Raw genomic sequence first — 19846 nt, forward strand, 5'->3', positions numbered from 1 at the left:
TTAATAAATCTTAAAAAACAATTTATTTATAATATTATTTCTAAAGGCACTTTGTACATAAGAATATTAATCTAATTTAAATTTTTATCATTTCAAGATTTAGGCAGATTTTTATTGAATTATTTCATTATTTTCAACATGAATGTTCAAATAATCAGAAGAAACAATTTACTGGAAGCAATTTCCAAAGTCACATCAAGTGGAGATAAGTTTGTCTTGGTATGATTAATCTTTCACAGGTAGTCAAGACAGATTTCTAGCACATCAGGGACTTTCTCAGAACAGGAACTGCACCACTCTGCCTCCTATGCATTCCAAACTTTGATAGGTTGGCACTTGGCAGAACAATTCCCTTATTGTTTTATCTATAATGTCCCAAAACCAGCCCTGACAGAACTCTTTCAAATCCAACATACTGAGAAGGTTTTTCTTAAAAACAACCTTTTTAATTTAAAAGGTTTTAGCTACAGACAAATTCTTCTTATCTGTATCTCCATTATTCATAAGACTGATAGATAAAGCAGCAGTACAAAATCTGTTCATTAATTGCTATCCTTTCTGTGCAATTTCATACTGAAATTTCAAGTAATTGATGGAAATTGTATGCAACTGGGACTAAGATTTCTTTTTCTGATATATTTTGTCTTTCATTGGACATGGGGAAAAATACTACAAGTTAGGCACAAAAATAATCTACACCAAATCTCTTTTTTATCCACTAGTAGTGAAAAGTTTTAATGTGACTGATGTTGTAATTGTTAAATTGTAATTAAATCAATGAGATAAAAATTTTCAAACATGAAAAAATGCAATTTTTTTTTTTTTCAGAAAAATTGGTGTATTTCAGAAAGAGGCTACTCAGATTTATGGGTTTATTTCACCCTCCAAAAATTTCACTCTATTAAGAACAGCTTATTCATTTCAATTTTTTTTTTAATTTTAATTTTGTTTTTGATTTTGTCTTTACTATGCTATGTTGTTAAGTATTTGCTAAAATAATTTCTTCAGGCTGAAAAAGTCAATTAGTTTTTGCTCTGAAAAACAATTTAAGTTGTGGCTTAAATTTTCCTTCCCCTAATTTACATAGAAACCTAAATTGCTTGCAAGTACCAGCCCTGTGCAAATCAATTCAACTTTGCTGCAATTGCTATGTATCCACCTTTCATATTGTTTTCCCAATAATTAGAATGACAGAGTGGTAGATTCTTTCTTAGACTTTCTAAGAGATTTTTTTATTTCTTTCCTAGTCCACAATGACTCATTTCAATAAATAGAAGAAACTTAACAATCTGATAGGAACATGCGGGAACTACTTAAATATTTGCAAAATGTAAGGAATGTACATATTTCAAATGTCATCATTACAGCACAAACTGCTCTAAAAGGTTCTGAAGCATCTTAAAAAAGTTTATCTTTTGACAAATTGACTGATAAGCTTTTACACAAAGAAAAATTCTTGCCCATACTTGCTTATAATATTGGCATCTTACTGTTGATGTATCTTTCATGCTTTGTTTGACTGTTTAGTAAAAGAAGTCTTGAATTCAATTACAGGGGTTTTTTTAAAATCAGTTTTAAGTACCCTACGGAGTAGTTTTCATAAACTATTTGATGCATAGACTAAAATTTCAGACTTAAAGACCAGAGACTATTTCAATGACATTGAATTCACTTGCTTCAAAGGGAGCTTTCTTTTGAATACATATGGTAAAGTCTTTCCCACTTCAGTGTCATTCCTGCTTGAGTAGGACCAGAATAAAATCCATGTAAAAGCCTGATGACTTTGTCTATATTGTCTTTGATATAGTCTAAATTTTTGTAAAATTAGCATGATTTTGATGCCTCCATTTTTATTTGCTCAAGCTGAGATGTTTCAATCAAGTGCTGCACCCAATAAGGCAACTCAGCATCTCCTGAAGACACTCCACTGAAACATTTTTGCCAATATAAGGGAGTGTTTTCAGTACTTTTACATCAGCAAAGTTAATTTGGGGAGCCAAATTCAAGTGTCAATGTGATAAATAGAATTATTCTTGAAAAAATACTATGAAAATAGCTTTTGGAACCTTTTTTGGAATGGTAAGTTTAATTTTACAACTGTGAATATCCAAGACTGCAGCAGAGATAAGTTGAAGCCCCAGGATCACCTGAGTAATTGACTTTCCAAATCATGTTTATCTTCCACATCACTGGAAGTCTGCTCATTGTTTTGTGTACTTTGTACTCCTGCATCTAATTCTGCCGGGTATTTACAGAATGTCAGCAAACGCCTGGACTGTTTATGGGAGAGCAAATACAAGCAGCCCAGTGAAACCTGCTTTTACCTCTCAGCTTCTGGGAGTAAGGCTATGAAAATGACTACTCACCTGATCAATGAATACATTTGATTTATTAGATTAATTATTAGTTTAAAATTCACCTCAAAATTTAAAATTACCTAGAGCACAAGATGATACTTAAGATTTTAAGGTGGTGTTTTCCTTCACAAGCCACATGAAAGTGGGTGAGGCTGCTAACTGACAGTCTGGTTACCATTCACTAGAGAAATGGCATGAAAGACAACACACAAGTTCTACACTAATGATAAACAAACAAGGTGATGTTAATTATCATGCAGAAAGTTGCAGCAAGGCTTAGTGTGAGATTTAATGTAGTTTAAAGTAGCTCCTGCCAGAGGAGGTTTAGGTGGCTGGTTAAATACCACCAGGAGATTTGGCGTTTGACCTCGTATTGAGCAGTGTTTTAAAAGCAGGTTTAGACATGAAATGATTAATTCCCCAGACACTGTCCTTCACTTTGTCTTACCTTCTAAATCTTTGTTCATGTCTGTTTTGCCATCACATTTCTTAAATGATTGCCCAGAGAAGGAAAGAAACCTCACTTAAAATGAAGTCTGACTATAATAAACATTTTGTCCTTATTGATCTAATTATGAAAAGATCTTTCTACTGAAACATTTTCTTTCTGTTGCTGAGTTAAATATGGGGAAATTCTAAACTTCACCTATAGTTACTGAAAACATGTTTTGAATTATTAGCCTTGCTGAATACTTCTTTAATTAGTTCATTATGGATTTTTGCCTGATGAGGTCTCTTTAAAAAGTAGCATTACATGTTTCCATCTATTGATATTGAAACTCTTTGGTCAGTGGTTCAGAAAAAATGGATTAGTGAATTTTTTTTTTCTTTTCCATATTCAGCAAATGACCAAAAATGATCCTAATAATGTTGTCTGGGTCTGACAGATGAAGAAATAATGATTTTTAAAATTACAGTGTTAACTGGGTATAGATAACAGCAGAAGCAGAACCTACAAAACAAAAATAAAACCTTTGTTTTTGTTATTACCTTGAATCATATATTTGTGACTGTTCATCTAGAAACAATCTCCTTGCATTTAGGGTTCAGTACAGTCAGTCTTGCCACTGTCTTTTTCAATCTAGGCAAATATTTATCTTCACATTTTACATTCTGTCCCGGTAAAGTATCAGAATTTTGGTTTTCACATTCAAGATGTGCTATAACTACAGTTTCAGAGGCACTGCTTAAGATTGGAGGCAACTAAATTTCAGTCAAAGAATATGACTAAATATGTACTTTTATGTAATAAAGTAATATGCAATATGTACTTCTGAATCACCCATAGTGCTCCTTCCAGTTATACACTGGAAAATTTTCACTACAATGTTTCTTGAATACATGTAAATACCTAAGCTTCTTGGCTGCTGTCGCAAACAAATACTGTGCCAGAAGTGTATTAACATTTAGAAAGGTAATATTGATGGTGTGGCAAGTCATAGAAATATGTGTAAATGGAGATAGAAGATAAAGAGAAAAACAAGGGTTCTGCATTGATTCTGAAATCCTTTGTCCACTGAATGGATGTTCAACAGAATTAGAGCCTTGAGCATAAAGAGCTCTGTCTCTGAAATTACAGTACTAGATTTCTTTAACACCAGATGCATTCATGCAAAAATGCAACACAGCACACAGCAGTAAAGTATTGGGAGGCTTTATTAAATTCAGCACTCCCTCCCCTCTGCCTTCCTGGACAACTGCATGTAATTTATTTGTGTTAATAGCATTAGACTGCAAATGTTAGATTAACGGGCACCGGAAAGTTCTTGCCTTTTCCTACTGGGCAATCAATGTTTACTGCCAAAATGAATTCAGCAAATGTCCTTTGCAACATACAGAATATTAATCATTTTTGTCAGTAAATACAGTATTTATGGTTAATTTACTGTATTTGCCACCAGCACAAACAAATTTTTGAAGTTCACCCTCCAATCTTAACCCATTCAAATGTTGTGTGACCACTTATATGAGGGTAGAAAAGGGCTTTTTTTTAGACAGACAAATTGCATACTTAGTGAGGAATTAAGGATGAGAAAGGTATAGTTTAGTTTACCCCCAAGCAGGTAGTTATGTTCCATAGCAGTGACTTTTGTTATTTAACAGCTTTGAGCCCAGAAAATTGCCATAGTGGATCTGCCCATGCCAACAGCCACAGGCAAAGAGGAATTCTTTGCATGCAACCACAAAAATCTAGCCACTAATGGAATGTCAAAATGTATCACTGTTTGTCACAGCACATGACACAGCAAAATGATCACTTTTCAGTCATTAGTGGCCACTGGTAAATTACTGACAAAGGAAAAGACTGTATCAGACCCTGCCATTTGTGATATACATTATTAAGATAATTTTTTATTGGAAAGAAAAGGAAAATGCAGCTGCAAATTCATTAAGATATTTTGGATTTTTCAGTATTTTCTATCCATATGCTCACACTTACATATGCAGGGTTGATGGGTGATAATAAAAGTGTGAGAGGATGTAATTTTTTTTCTTGTGGCTTTACTGTGTTATTAAAAGTCAGGCTTGAAACTGTTCTGGGAGTAAAAAACTAAGAAACATACAGATCAAGAAAGTAGCTATGAAGCAAGTGATTTCTTTCAAAGTAGGCTATGACAAAAACTATGATTCCAAAATAATTGATTTGCAAATTGCAAAGTTGTTTTGATGAATAAATATGTTCCCCTTTGCTTATATTCAACTCTGTATAATACAATGAAAGAATCTATCTATTCTCAGCCACGTTGTCTTGTTATAAACATCAGGAAAAAATATAGAGTATCCAGAAATGCAGGTTTGCTTAACAAAGCAGTAATACAATCTTTTCTTGAATTTCAAAATAGCACTTCAAATAATCTATTTATAGTTGGAATTGTTTGGGGCATATTTGGCAGAGAAAATAACACATAAGCAGTTGATAACAAATCTAATAAAATCTGTTATTTTGCTATATACTCCCAGTAATTCCAAGTTGCAATCTAGTTACAGTGTGTCCCACACCAATGGAAAAGTAATTTCAAGTCTGTGTAGAGGCAAGAATACTATTTTTTACTTAATGTAATGCTCATGCGTCTCAAAAACAGTGAAACTCTTCTGCTTGGGGAAACCAAGGGAAAAAAAAGTAGGAGGGTTTTGGCTTTTCAAAAGCTTGCCCTTTGAAGAGAGAAACCCATCAAGCTGTGCCCAGCAAAATTTGTTATTCCTCTGCTATGATTATGACAGGATATCCTGTCTCCCTGAGATAATCAAAGCTCGAGGCTTAAGGTAATAGAAGACCTTAAATAAGCATTAAATTATTTCACAGTTACCAATATGTGTTGAAAGAAAAATACAAAAATTATTTTAAATATTCTTAAAACAGTGGAACATTGCAGGACTGGTAATCCAAAAATCAAGTACCCTTATCCTGAAAGCTTGTAGCTTTCAGACACATAGGGTATGAATTTGTATCTTTATCAGGTAAAAAAAAGCACAAACACTCAGCCAACTTTAGAACTGAAAAATTGTGTTGTCCTGGCAGTGCCCCCACCTTGGACTGTCTGTGCAGGAACATTTGTTTGCTGACCCAGGCCAAGGCAATGCTATTATGTAGGTAATTCATATGGTGTTTTTTACTGCTGTAATGATATCCATTTTTATTCTGCTGGCTAAAAAGATATTAGTGGACTAAACAAACAATATGGTTTTAATGACTAAAACTGATGTTTTAATTGTTTGCTTTCCATTAAATATATGTTTGACATGTCATTGTGGTAATTTTTGCAATTAAACTGCTGTTTGTCCATCTATTGGAGCAGCAGCACTATGCAAACATTACTGGATTGAGACATGACAAACATTTGCTTAAATAGTTAATCATTGGAAGTGTACCAAGATCATAATAATGGAAAAAAGTCAGAACCTTGCAGTACAATTTTATTAAGAGGCAAAGAGAAGACTTAAAAAAAAAAAAAATCTGTTATGCTTTGTTTAGATAGAGATAAGAACTCAGCTCCTTGTCATGACTTTAAATGAAACTGGAGTCTGCACACTGTTAATAGATACTTTCTACAGATAAAACTAAACCAAGACTTCTCATTTTTGACATTTCTTCACTTTGGGAATAGAGAAAGGACACTGTCTCCAGGCTTTGAACCTTTAATGCCTTTAAATTCTGTTTATGCAAGGGTGATTTTCCAGTTTCAGGAAGGTTGGTACTTAATCTTACAATAAAATGAAATTCTGAATGTCAACACTCTTAAACTTAAGAAAGTAGGGTCATTATTGGCATATCTGGTTTATTTTTGAGAAACTTTTTATGGAGTGTTTGTTACATGCTGAAATAAAACAAAGGAAACTGGGTTTTTTCTACAGGTTTCAGTCCAATCAGCTTCACACTTAAATGTTCCACATCACTTTAAGGCGGGGGTGTGGGGGAAATGATTGAATTGAACACCAAATTCTTCCAGTAAAGACATAAAGCAGTCAAGGGAGTACTTCCTGCTAATGGAGGGTGGTCCACCATGTAAAACACCAGCACATTTGAAAAACAACAAAAAAGTGGATACAGTATAGCAAAGTGAGAGACTATGAGAGAGGTTAAACCCATTTCTTTTTTTTTTTTTTCTTTCATCAGCATTTTCCTTATAAGTCTAAGAAAACATTAAACCACTTCAAAATTAAAAAAAAAAACCACCAAAAAAACCCAAACAACCACCAACAAAATAACAACCACCCCAAATACCCCTCTTTTCTGCTGGTATGTTTGATAGTTTTCCATAAAAAGCAATATGTATTTTAGGATTTTATGAGCTTTCAGTTATTTGGGAACACAGCTGAATAAATCAAGTGGTAAATCTACTGGGTTAGCCTTCACAAGAGTTCATGCTGATCTTTCTAAGCCCAGTGTTACTGCTGAGAAGCTTTCTGGGCACGCTGAGAATAGTTCCTTTAAACTATTGTGGCAATATTTTAAGATGTTGTCATATCATGCTGGTCCTTCAAACAGTTAGTAATAATGAAGAGCTGTGTTTAAATATATTTTTTCTTTATGCCTGAGCTGCTTGTTGAGGCCAGGAGGGAAGAAGAGTGCCTGATCTAAGAGCAAGAGTTGCTTCACTTTGACTTAATTTTACACTGTTTATAGTTATAGGGAGTGATGGAGGGCCCAGAAAAAAACCTGCACAATCTATTTTCAATTAACCAGGCAGAGTTTCAGGTGGTTTCTTATCTCACAGTAAAAATTAATCTTGAGCAGAATCTTTGATGTCAAACTCATTTCTGCCCTTTCTTATGTTGGAGAGCTCCTTATTATAACTGAATTTCAATTATTACTTAGGTAACTGCAGCCAAAACAAAAGTTTGGCTGACACAAATCTTGTCCCATATAGTTGCCAAAAGCAGATGGCCAGGGAAAATATGTGTTATAGCCTTAATATTCACCTGGCTTTGAGCCATGTTTGGGCCCGGGTTTTTGGGTTGATTGGTGTCTGTGTATTTATAGCAGTGTTGGCTCTTTGTTTCCAGACCATGCCTTGGTAAGAAAGTAAAAAGCCTGTGAGCAGCAAACTCACACAAACTGATAGCTGATAACAAGCACAGGGAGGGTGAAGTTTCAAAGAAATAGCTCAGAAAAGGCATCAGAAATGTCCAATTTCTTAAATATCACACCATGAACTGTGGAGAATCTTCCTGTTTTGTAAAATTTTCCACCATTTTGTTGAATTTTTGCAGTATGTGATATTTACTGTGCTATTTATGCAGCTATTTTCTGTGAAACAAAGCTTGTGTCATGAAATAGAGAGGAACTCCTCGATAAAGCTGGTTCCAGACAGCTCTTGAATAATGGGTCACAACAAAAGCCTGGTCTTAAAAGCAGCCTAGTGTAGTCCTGACGTAGTTAAACATCCAGATTTGTTTTTCAGGTCGTGGGCAGCCTTAGAGATAGCAAAGATTTACCTCTATCCTTTATATTAACACTATAGGTTTACCAAAATATTTTCTGCTTGGCTAATGGTCTGCTGGGGATGAGCTCCCACATAAATTTTGCAATTGTCTAAAGAATTCCTGATGTTTCAATGCCTTGGGCTTCAAGGCTGCACTGGTAGCTTAAGAATTCAGTCCCCAACTACAGTTAATAGAATATTACTGATGTATATATATTTCAACTGAAAAGAAATTCAGTCCTAGATGAAATATTGTGACTATAAATTTGCAAATCTTTTCATGCAGTTCCTTAATCAACTGGCTACTGGAATTTTTAACTGACTAATGAACTGAAAATGCAGACTGAGATTTAAATAAACTACCTTATAAAGGTGATAAAAAGATAGCCACTTACAAGCACAGTCTGAAAATAATCTCCAGACAGATCTAAAACAGCTCAGGATTTTAATTTAGATACTTGATATTCAGCATTTCTAGAGTGCTTTGTGAAGGCAAAAGAATGACATGTCATTAAAAAAAAAGCGAAGGTTTTCTTTCATGGTAAGTAATCAAAGTTTTATTATGCCTGAGAAATGTGATCTCTTGTTTCAGTAAACAGGGGTATTTAGGTTCCTGCTCCTTAACTGTGGAGTCTATAACCATATTTTTCTTTGTCTTTTCATAAACAAACATTATAGGTACTTGGTCTGTATTATGTATTAGAGCATGTTACAGAAATTGTTTAGTCTTTAGACAATATGAAATTATTTCAGCAAGTTGTTTGTTTGGCAAGTTGTATTGCATTACATGTATCTAAAAAGTAAAGCTATTCTCTTATTTCACTTCTAAATTAGTTTGAAAATTAGATTTTAGGCATCACTTGTTCTAATGAAAAGACAGGATTTTATTTTTCAATACACTGAAGTGAAAAATTATAAATAATTGGCACATATTTTTTGCATATAATCTGATACAGATCCTTAAGGGTTTCTATTTCAGAACACAGTTCAGTTATAGCAGCCTTCCAATATCTAAAAGGAAGCCTGTGAGAGATCTGGAGAGGGGCTTTTTGCAAGAGCATGCAGTGATAGGAGAAGGGGAATGGCTTTAAACTGAAAGTGGATGGTTTTAGATTAGATATTAGGAATAAATCTTTTATGCTGTTGGTGGTCAGACACTGGAACAAGCAGCCCAGAGAAGCTGTGGATGCCTCATCCCTGGAAATGCTCAAGGCCAGGCTGGATGGGGCTTTGAGCAGCCTCTAGATGGAAGGTGCCCCTGCCCATGGCAGAGGGGCTGGAATTTGTAAGATTCCTTCCAACCCAAACTGTTCCATGAATAAATGATTCTACGGCTTTCGCTTCTTATTTCAGTCTTAGTACCTTGATTAATCCAAGGAAGAATGCTGCTGAGAATATATTCTGGGTTCAAATGCTGCCTCAAACGAGATTTACTACATTCAATTTCTGAGTGCAGGACTACACCCCTGCAATCTGGATTTGTAACTGCTGTGTTTTTTAAGGACTTGTTGTATTCTTGGCAACCAATGGTGTTGAAGAAAAATGCTAGCATCCCCCGAGTAACCATGGAAACCAAAACAATGTTTATAGGTTATTGGATAAACTGAACTACTTATGTGGCATAAGAGATACTTTATATTTAATACTATCTTGATGCTAATCACTGTAACAAGTGGTATCAATATAAAGCATGAAGCAGAAGCTACAGAGAAGGAGTACAGCAAAGAATAATAATCTTTCTTCTCTGTAATAAACAAGTTTAATGGGATTTTTATTAGCATTAGTTTGGTGGTATTTCTTGCACTTATTATTGATAGCCAGAGATGTTTCATTGGAGTAATACAATTAACTGAATTATTCTTCATATTTCATGATATCAATATTTGGTCATAATATTGAGCAGCTGGAACTGAAAGTACAGTGCTCAGTTGTAAATCAAACCACTCAGAATTCCAGCATTTAATATTAGATTATTTGTGGCTGCACATTCAATAATCAAAAAAACCCCACCCCTCCTTTTTTATTCTAATTGATGTAATGCTTCTGTAAAAGTCCTTTTTAAACATTTGAGAGATTTACTGAATTTCAATATGGTATTGCTCTGGCTTAGTAATTGACTATTTTTTCTCTTTGAAATAAGCTGTTCCATCCTGTGTCATCCAAGGAAAACATTCCTGAAGGAGCAAGAGTAATCAAAACACATAAAGTACTTCCAAAATCAGTTAATCAGGTTTCAAGAAAGCAACTCAGACCCCAAGTTTTGCTTGCAAAATGGGTGAGGAGAGTCTGAGAGCAAAAACCTGAATATTCCCTGACCCTTCCTGTTTCAACTGCTTGCTGTTGCCAGCAATCCTTCTCCATGGCTCCATTGCAGCACCGTCCCAAAAGATCACAGAGCTGAGAACTGTCTCAGGTTCAATAAATCCTCCTTCAGAGTGCTGAGGGAGAGTCAGTAAATATGTTTGGTTTTGTTAAAGCCTTCCTGCAGTATACTCTGCTGAAAATACTGTTTCCTTTGTTGGGCAGTGAGACACTGTGCATCTCCTCAATCCTACATAAGTCACCTAGTGCTCATATGTTCCTCCCTCTGGAGTCTGGGAATGTTGCTTGTCTGCCTGGGGAGGTTCTGTACACAGATGGGAAAGGGCAATTTTGGGATGTAATTTAATACACTAGCAATGCTGAATCATTTGTGAAAACAGGCAATCTTTTAGAAAAGCAGATGCAGTTTTCTATTTCCATATCTACTGCAAAGTTTGAAACAAGTAGAGTTCTTGTCCATACCATCAAAATTCTTCTCCTTCTGTAGTGCTACCCTCTTTTTACTGATACACCTGAGAATTACATCAAAGAAAAGCTGCAAAAACAGCCTGTCCTTCCTTGTCTCCTGTCATATGAAAGGTTTTAATAGACCTTGAAAGAACCATGTCAAATATAAAACAAAATTTATTGACAGTTCATTAAATTCATGTTACATCGTACCGTATAAGTGAAGCATGTGCAAAGACTTAGAATTCTTTTGTCTGTGTCTTGAAAAATAAACTGTATCATTTATCATTTTTTTCAGTCATACAATGTATTTTGGTATGATAAAATTATTAAATAATAAAATGTGTAGAAAACTTCAACTGCACTGTGGAAAATGCTACAGGAAATAAACAGAGCAAAGTCTCATTAAAGCAGACCAGACCAAAGTACACTGTGAAAATGAAATTAAATGGGAACAAACCCCCATTGTTTGGGGACAAATATGTTTTGGAAGAGAGGAGATCTAAGGCTTTGTGTGGGTGGCTTGATCCTTTGCTTCTCCACCTGAAATCCTCAAAGCTGCATCTTGGTATGGATCCAACATCCTTCCTGCTGACCCTGGTGAGAGAACACGTCAAAGGGCAAAGCAGAGGGGACTAGCATTACCTCAGGGAGATAATTAAACATGCAAATGAAAGTTCTATAAAGAGAACTGCCTTTGCCTCATGTGGCTAGAGCTTCTGTAACCAAACAGGGAGCGCAGTGCACATTTGCATGATCCTGGGATGTTGGCAAGCAGTCCACAGAGGGTGTCTGATGAAATATTTCTCTTTAATCAGGGCAATGAAAAGATCACTGATGGCAGGCACTCACTGCTTGAATCCAGTTGCAAGGCAAGGAGAAGCTGTTGGAATAAATGTCAGCTGTACATAATGGCATCAAACTGACTGCAGGAAAAATCACCAGTAAAGATTTAGGGTGCAAACATACCTGCTTTAAGACAAAGGATAGAGGTAATATTGCAGACAGGGATTTATAACAAAAAGTCAAATACCTGAAGTCCAATTAACTGATTAAAAAAAAAGATGTTTATAGACATGGAAAATATGTCATAAACCAGAAGGAAAGGTGTCCAGTGGGTCAATGTGGGCTGGGGGTCAGGTTTCCAAAGTTGTTCTATCACTCCCTTCTTCAGCTGGATATGGAAAATATAATGAAAGGCTCCTGGTTCAAGATAAGAGCAGGGAGACATCCCTCAGCAGTTCCTGTCACAGATAAAACAGACTGGATTTGGGGAAATTAATTTAATTTATTGTCAATTAAATCAGAGTAAGATAAAGAGAAATACACATAAATCTTAAAAACACCTTTCCCCCACCCCTCTCTTCCTTCTTGGCTCAACTTCATTCCTGGTTTTCACTATCTCCTTGCCTCCAGCAGCACAGAATGAACAAGGAATGGTGTCTGTGGTCAGTTCATCATGTATTGTCTCTGTCCCTCCTTCGTTCCCAGAGGGAGGACTGCTCACACTCTTCCCCTGCTACAGAGTGGGGTTCCTCCCATTGGAGACAGTGCTCCATGAACTGCTCCAGTGCAGCTCTCTCCCACAGGCTGCAGTCCATCAGGAATAGGCTGTTCCAGCATGGGTCCTCCACAGGACCAGAGTTCCAGTGAGCAACCCTGCTCCAGTGTGGGCTCCTCTCCCCATGGGTCCACAGGTCCTGCCAGCAGTCTGTTCCAATGTTGCCTACCCATGGGATCACAGCCTCCTTCCCTCTGGGTGTCCACCTGCTTTGGCATGGGTTTCCTCCCTGGGTGCAGGTGGATCTCTGCTCCACTCTGGGTATCCATGGGCTGCAGGGGCACAGCTGCCTCTCCATGGGCTGCACCAGGGGCTGCAGGGGAATATCAGCACCTCCTGCCCCTCCTTCTGTGCTGACCTCAGTGTCTGCAGGGCTGTTTCTCTCACACATTCTCACACCTCTCTCCATCTGCAGTTGTGCTGTGCAGTAGATTTCCCTCCCCTGAGCTGTGTTATCCCACAGGCCCTACTATCAGCACTGATGGGTTCAGCCTTGGACAGCAGTGGGATGCAAGCTTGGACAGCTTGCAATCAGCTGACACTGGCTCCATTGGACATGGGGAACCTTCTGGAAGCTTCTCACAAAAGCCACCCTTGTAGCCACCCCACTACCCAAACCTTGCCATGCAAACCCAATTTAATCAGTATCAAGCTGAAAGAAATGTCTGAAGAGTGAAAGATGAGAGAACAATATAGTTTGTCTGAGTTATAATTCAGGAGACAAAGAACAGTTTAATTATCCTTGGGATGAAGATGAGTTTTATAGAATGTTTCAGAAAATAAATATAGGAACACAAATCAGTGAAAATGTTTGAAAACTGGAAAAGCTTAGTCATGTGGAAGAAAGGCTTTTGAAAAGGGAATTGATTGGCAGGATAAACAAAATATGTCAGTAGCGAAAGAGACGGAGGAAATAACACAAGGATGATGATCTAATGGAATTATCACATCACAAAAGATTGAAATCTGACCTGCTGAGCTACGTAGAAGATACTAACTGAAGCTGATGTGAGCAAAACTATGGTACATAAATTGATTACTAATAGAAAAGCATGACAGTAAACAGCTGTTATTCGTAAGGGTTTATCTGCAATCTTGTAAATGGAGGAAAACATAAGGTACACCACCTCTCCTTTTTTGCCCCCTTCTTTAATTTGGTTATGTGATAAATTGCACCAAAAGTTATTTTGCTAAATATTCAGCTGCTGTTTCACTAATGATTATATGAGAGATTTTCTAATTTAGCAGTTCAGGTGATTCAAGAGACCTTAAAGTACATAAAAAAAAAAAACCAAAAACAAGAAAGCCAAATATTGTCTTCCAGAAAGAATGAAAAGTAAAAACCTAAAACAACTGCCAGATTTTATTTTACTGTTAAAGAACTTAAAAGCATTTTTAAATACATTGCAGAAATAGCAATGGATTTATAGACTATTTTCCCTTCTGTAGCTTTTGTATCTGGTGGATGGAAACACTTATTTTTAAGGCTGTCAGAGATTTGTGATTTTGGCAGTCTTTGAACATTTGGCCTTTTTTTTTCTGAGCTCTTTCCAAGCTAATTTACTTTGTAAAACAAATTTTAAGATGGGTCAATTGTTACTAAGACCCTGTGGTCTTTTCTTGTTTTAATTGCATTTAATGGAATTTGGAAGATAAATGTAACTAAACTCTAGCTGCTCCAATTACCCCTCTCACATACTGCTAGCTGTAAACCTTTGAAAAAACTTCAATGGCTTATTGCTTCACCTTCTCTGGTGAGCTAGTTCTGTGTACTTACATGGACTTTTCCACTGTCCTTTCAGTGGCATCCTTGAAATGATGCAGGCTGTCACATGTTAAATACTCTTTTTGAGACTAATATTGCTTTATTTAGATTCATAGAAGGTTTAGGGTTGGAAGAAACCCTAAAAGTCTTTTACGTCCAACTCCGTACAATGGGCAGAGACAGCTTCCACCAGACCAGGCAGTTCAATGCCCCATCCAACCCGCCTTGAACACTGCCAAGCACGGGATATTCACAACTTCTCTGGGCAACCTGTTGCAATGTCTCACCAACATCACACTAAAGAATTTGTTTCATGTATCTAAATTTTCCCTCTTTCAGTTTGAACCCATTGCTCCTTGCCCTATCACTACAGCTCCTGATGGAGAGTCCCTCTCCAGCTTCCCTGTAGGCTCCCTTCAGTACCCCTTCAGGTACTGTAAGGCTGCTGTGAGATATTTGGACAGCCTTCTCTTCTCCAGGCTGAACAGCCCCAACTTTCCCAGCCTGTCTTCATGGGGAAGGGACTTTAATTGTCTTATCAACTTTGTGGCCCTCCTCTGGAGTTGCTCCAACAGTTTTATGTCCTTCTTATGTTGGAATTACTCTACCCAGTGTTCCAGAGTGGAGGAGCAGAATCACCTCCCTCGACCTCCTGGTCACGTTTCTTTCCATGCAGCCCAGGATACAAGTGGTTTTATGGGCTGTGAGTGAACACTGCTGTCTCATGTTGTGTGAGTCATTTGTGTCCTCTGCTCTCATTCTGATGTAGAGCACTGGCCAGCTCAAGAGAGAGAAAAAAGAGACTCGGAAAAAGGGAAACTTGGCATAAATAAATACCGGGCATAATCACCGGCCATTGTTGTACCTGTGCGCTACCCGTGTAAAGAGCTTCTGAATCCATTTGTGTTTGCAGTGACATTGTCAAATCTGGCACTGTGTAACCACTAAAAATTAACAGCAGTGGAAGTAGCACCCGCTCCTGTGGGGTGAGGATGCTTTGGCAGAGTGAGCAGGGAAAGCCAGCCAAGGGGTTAGAAAGGTGTATAGGAGTATGGTAGCTGCGGTCTGCTGTGTTTGTGTGCTGAAAATTACAATTAATCAAGCATAATTCTCTGAAAGAGTAGTGAAAAATACCTGCACTGCTGAAAAAAAAAGAGGGGCTAGCACGGATGTCAACAGGGCTGAAAGAATGTTACTCACTATTCTTTCAGCAAAAGTCATTATTCCCCCCGTCTGGTACATCATGAAAGAAGAAAATATTGAGTGTTGTATTTGACAAAGAAATTCGCTATCTCCTGCAATTGTGTATAAACAGATAATGGAAACAAATTTGAAGACAGTAGATGGAATGCATTAACTGCTTGAAATTGTTACAGTGCCATGTACAAGCTAATAATTTATTCCAATACCAGGATAGATCAACAGCAGATGTGAGAAAAATAATGTACCCTAAATCAGTAAATTCTACCAGTTATCTGTAGCAAATGCCCTGGGGAAATTAAATAGGGGTGGGAAGAATTCCTTTCCTGCAACTTCTCCTCTTATGATAATAAGCTTACTAAAAAATAACTTTTTAGAAATATCCTGAAAGCTGGGGATGAACTGCTGTAGAGGAGAAAGAGATAATAATTACATGTGGTTATGACTAGATCTCCCTGCACTTACATGTTCATAGCAGAGAATAGGAGTAAGTTTTTTCCTTTATTCCCCAAAATATCTTCCCTATTATTCACATTATTATTACCTTTTAGCTTAGAACTTCATATCACTCTGTTTTTAACTATTAAATTTTGAAATTTTAAGTAGACAAGGAAGGCTCTGGAAGCAAGTAAATGCTTACCTGGTGTACACAGAGACCTGAGGGCGTTTATGCTTGAATTCAGAGCATGAAAGAACAAAAAGTCTGCTTTGATATCAATTATTCATGCAATGTTTTGCATTTTTTGCTACTTTTAAATAGACAAAGAGTGCCAAAGGAAAAATATGTTCTGTCTAAAATCCTCTCTTTTATTTCATTTTCTATAGGCAAAGGTTGAAATTTGCATGTGCTATTGCCTAGAAGTTTTCCGCTTAGTTCTTTACTTGTCAAGAGTGTGAAGAAGAAACAGAATATATCATTTTGTTTGACTCAGGCTAAGCAGTATAGAAAACCAGATCTTTTAAACACCAGCCTGAAAAAGGAAGTTGTGTACTATAATGTTTTTAACTCCTTAGTTAAGAGTTAACTGTTAAACCTTCATTCTGACATACTAGAAATATTTTAAATATGATTTTTCTCTTCAGATAATTATGTAAGAGTCATAAGTATTCCCAAAATGCTGAAGGAAAAAGTGCAAAGTTTGAAACATTTTCTACCATGTGCAGTTTCAGAGAAAGAAAAACAATCTTATGTATTTATTTATATTAACTGATTAGCATGAAAAGCTCTGCCTTGCATGACCGAGTGTGACTTGAAACTGTGTCATACAAATCTGAATGGAGATCAAAGATGCAAATACTGATACTTCCTCAGAAAGGCAGATCTAATCCTGAATATGTTAGCCTGAACTATGTTCCTCCCAGAAGTAGCAAATCTAGTTCCTTTTCTTCTATTGGACTAAAGTCTAAAGAGGGGAGAAAATGGCTTGCTGCTGCTTTGAGGATGAAGAGATCATTCTGTCAAAGGTTAGAAAAGCTGTATGTTCACGTAAATATTCACAAAGCTGTTAGAAATCTCTGTGTTAATCTATTGCAAGGCAAAAATAAACCTCATGTCTTGTTTACATGGGAAATTATCCCAGCTGTTCACATGGAAATCTCTTCTTCCCAGGCCAGTGCTGACAGCACACATGGACCATATGAGGTGGCTTCTCACTGGTGCAGAACTTACTTGACTTCCTCAGAACCTCGGTCCTTTCTCAGCATTGCAGCATCTGGCAGATATTTTCTTTACCCAGTGTCCAAGCCTGAGCTTCCACACAAGCTCCTTCTTCATGGCAGAAACTCATGAAGCACAGGCTAGTTACTCTTACCAGTTCTAGGTGCACCCCACAAAATGTTCTTTTTTGAAATATATTAGAGGTAATTTTCCAGTGATGAATTCTTACTCCTGGAAGGCAGACAGTGTGGGGCTTTCTATTCCAAAACAAGTTGAAAAAATTATATTAAATGAAATATGCTTGTCATTTCCATTGCCAAACTCATTCATTATCCTTTTTTGCTGGAGATGCTGTAAATGGCAGAAATCTGGATGACCAGTAGGCTGTAATTTCTAAAATATTTTGGGATATTTCAGTATGAAAAGCTCTACAAAAATGTAAGATATTAATAATGAACTTGACAGTCCTAGACTGCTCATATTTAAGGACAAATTCCCATTAAAGGCAAAAATGAATTTCAGATCTACTCTATTGCTCATGCCAACATAATTCAAATAGCTGATCTTTAAACAAAATTACACTTTATCTGTTGGGGTCAAAACAGACTCAGCTTGGGAAATTTAACTTAATTCCTTGGCTATAAATTTAATTACTGATTTGGGTATTGAGAAAGAAAGATGAAAAATATTGAAGTACTTCAGGAGATCATCTGCAGAGAAGCACCAGCTCCCCTCAGCTCCTGCACTGGGTTTCTTGGGGCCAGCTGGAATCAGCACTTCAACACCTGCATCCCGTACATATGTTTGGCCTATTTTCCTGGTTTTCATATTCAGAGTTCATTTTTGTACTGTATATATAGGCAAACACTATTTTTTTTCCTGACATTTTGTGATTTCCCAGCTTAACTAAGAACTCAGACCTCCACAGTTCCCCCCTGAAGCGCTCATGTTGTGTCAAAACAGAGTCCATAATTTATGGGATGAAACTTTTACCTAAAATAAAATGACCCAAGGGTGTTTTGCTAATGGGTGATTTTAAGTCCTCAAGCTGTTTGTTTGTAAGATTAAAGGGTTTTACCTTGTTTTTGCTCTCTGGTGGTTTTGCAATTCTGGCAGTGCAGGTGTAAATACCACTTACTCCAGGAATTTTCCAGATTTTCTATTTTCTGTTACCTGTCAAAGATCTAAAACCTGCCAACTATGACTTTTGTTCTGCTATGATATATCAGAAAGTCTCCTAACATAGCCTGTCCTAGTCACCCCAGGTGAATCTGTGTAAGTTATGATTATACAATCACAGAACAGCACAGGCTGAAAGAGATCTGGTTCAAAATTGCACAGGAATGGGAACCTATGGAAAATCATCTAGCACCCTGTCCCATTGCATCTGGAAAACCTCCAGCAATGAAGATTATATGACATCTCTGGGGAGGCTGTTCCAGTGAATGGTTTCACTCGCCTTAAAAAAATTATTTCATATGTCAAGGTGAAACCACTCCTGGTGCCATTTCACTTGTTGCTCCTTGACTTTTCCATGTGGGTCTTCATGAGAAGAGAGGTTCCATCCTCTTTGTAGTCACACTTTAAATACTGGAATATTGTGATGAGATCCCCTCTGAGCTTTCTTTTCTCAGATTAAAGGATTTAACTCCTCCCATCTTTCCTCACAGGGCAGGTTCTACAGCCTTTTGTTTATCTTCATGGCCCTCCTTTGCACCCCCTCCCATCACTCCATGTCTTTTCTGAGTTGTGGGGACAGGAACAGGACACAGTGATGCAGATGTGGCCTGAGAAGCAGTATGTAGAACTGGATAATCAGATCTCTACCTCTGCTAGTAATGTCCCTGTAGATGCAGCCCAGGATCAAAAATAAATGTGCTTGCAGTCAGGTACAAGGTGAAAGAAGCAACCTGATGTTTCCCAGAAAGCAAAGAGTGTAAATAATCAGCTTGATATTTGGGTTAAACACATTTAGATGTGGCAAACAGCATTTCTCAATAACTTTGCAGGACAAATGGTGCTGTGGGATTGCACATTGTAATTATGTGAGCACCTTACTGAAATATGCAATTTCCAAACATTATATCTAATATTAACATTTGGGAAATTTTGCATATTTTTTTTCAAATGACAACTCCCAAAATCTGTGCAAATGAAATCCTACTTCAAAGGGTGTGTAAAAGTAAGCTTCAATGGATGGAAATCTTTCTTTTAAACCAAACCAATGGTAGTATCTGAAGAGGCATCTAAGTACCATCTTTTACCTAACTCATGATTTTCCTGATTTCATATGTAAATATGGAAGATCACATCTCATTTTTGTTCTATTTTACAGAATAAATGTTGTTTTGAAAATTTGACCTTTCCTGTCCAAAGATTAAATCTAGAAGTGAATTGAAATATGTCCAGGAAACCCCAAATGGTAAAATTTAAATAAACTTCTGGCTTCCACAGTAAATAAATTATCTTGGATTGAACAAGAGTGGAAATTTTTTGAGGGGCATACATACCCTCACAGTAACATCCAGTATCTAATTTGATACTGAAATATTTGAAAGCGGGCTAAATAATGGACTAAATGGACTAAAATCAATGGAGACAAAAAAAAAAAAA

Source organism: Cyanistes caeruleus, chromosome 1 (genome assembly GCF_971803275.1).
Source record: "Cyanistes caeruleus chromosome 1, bCyaCae1.hap1.1, whole genome shotgun sequence".
Lineage (NCBI taxonomy): Eukaryota > Metazoa > Chordata > Aves > Passeriformes > Paridae > Cyanistes > Cyanistes caeruleus.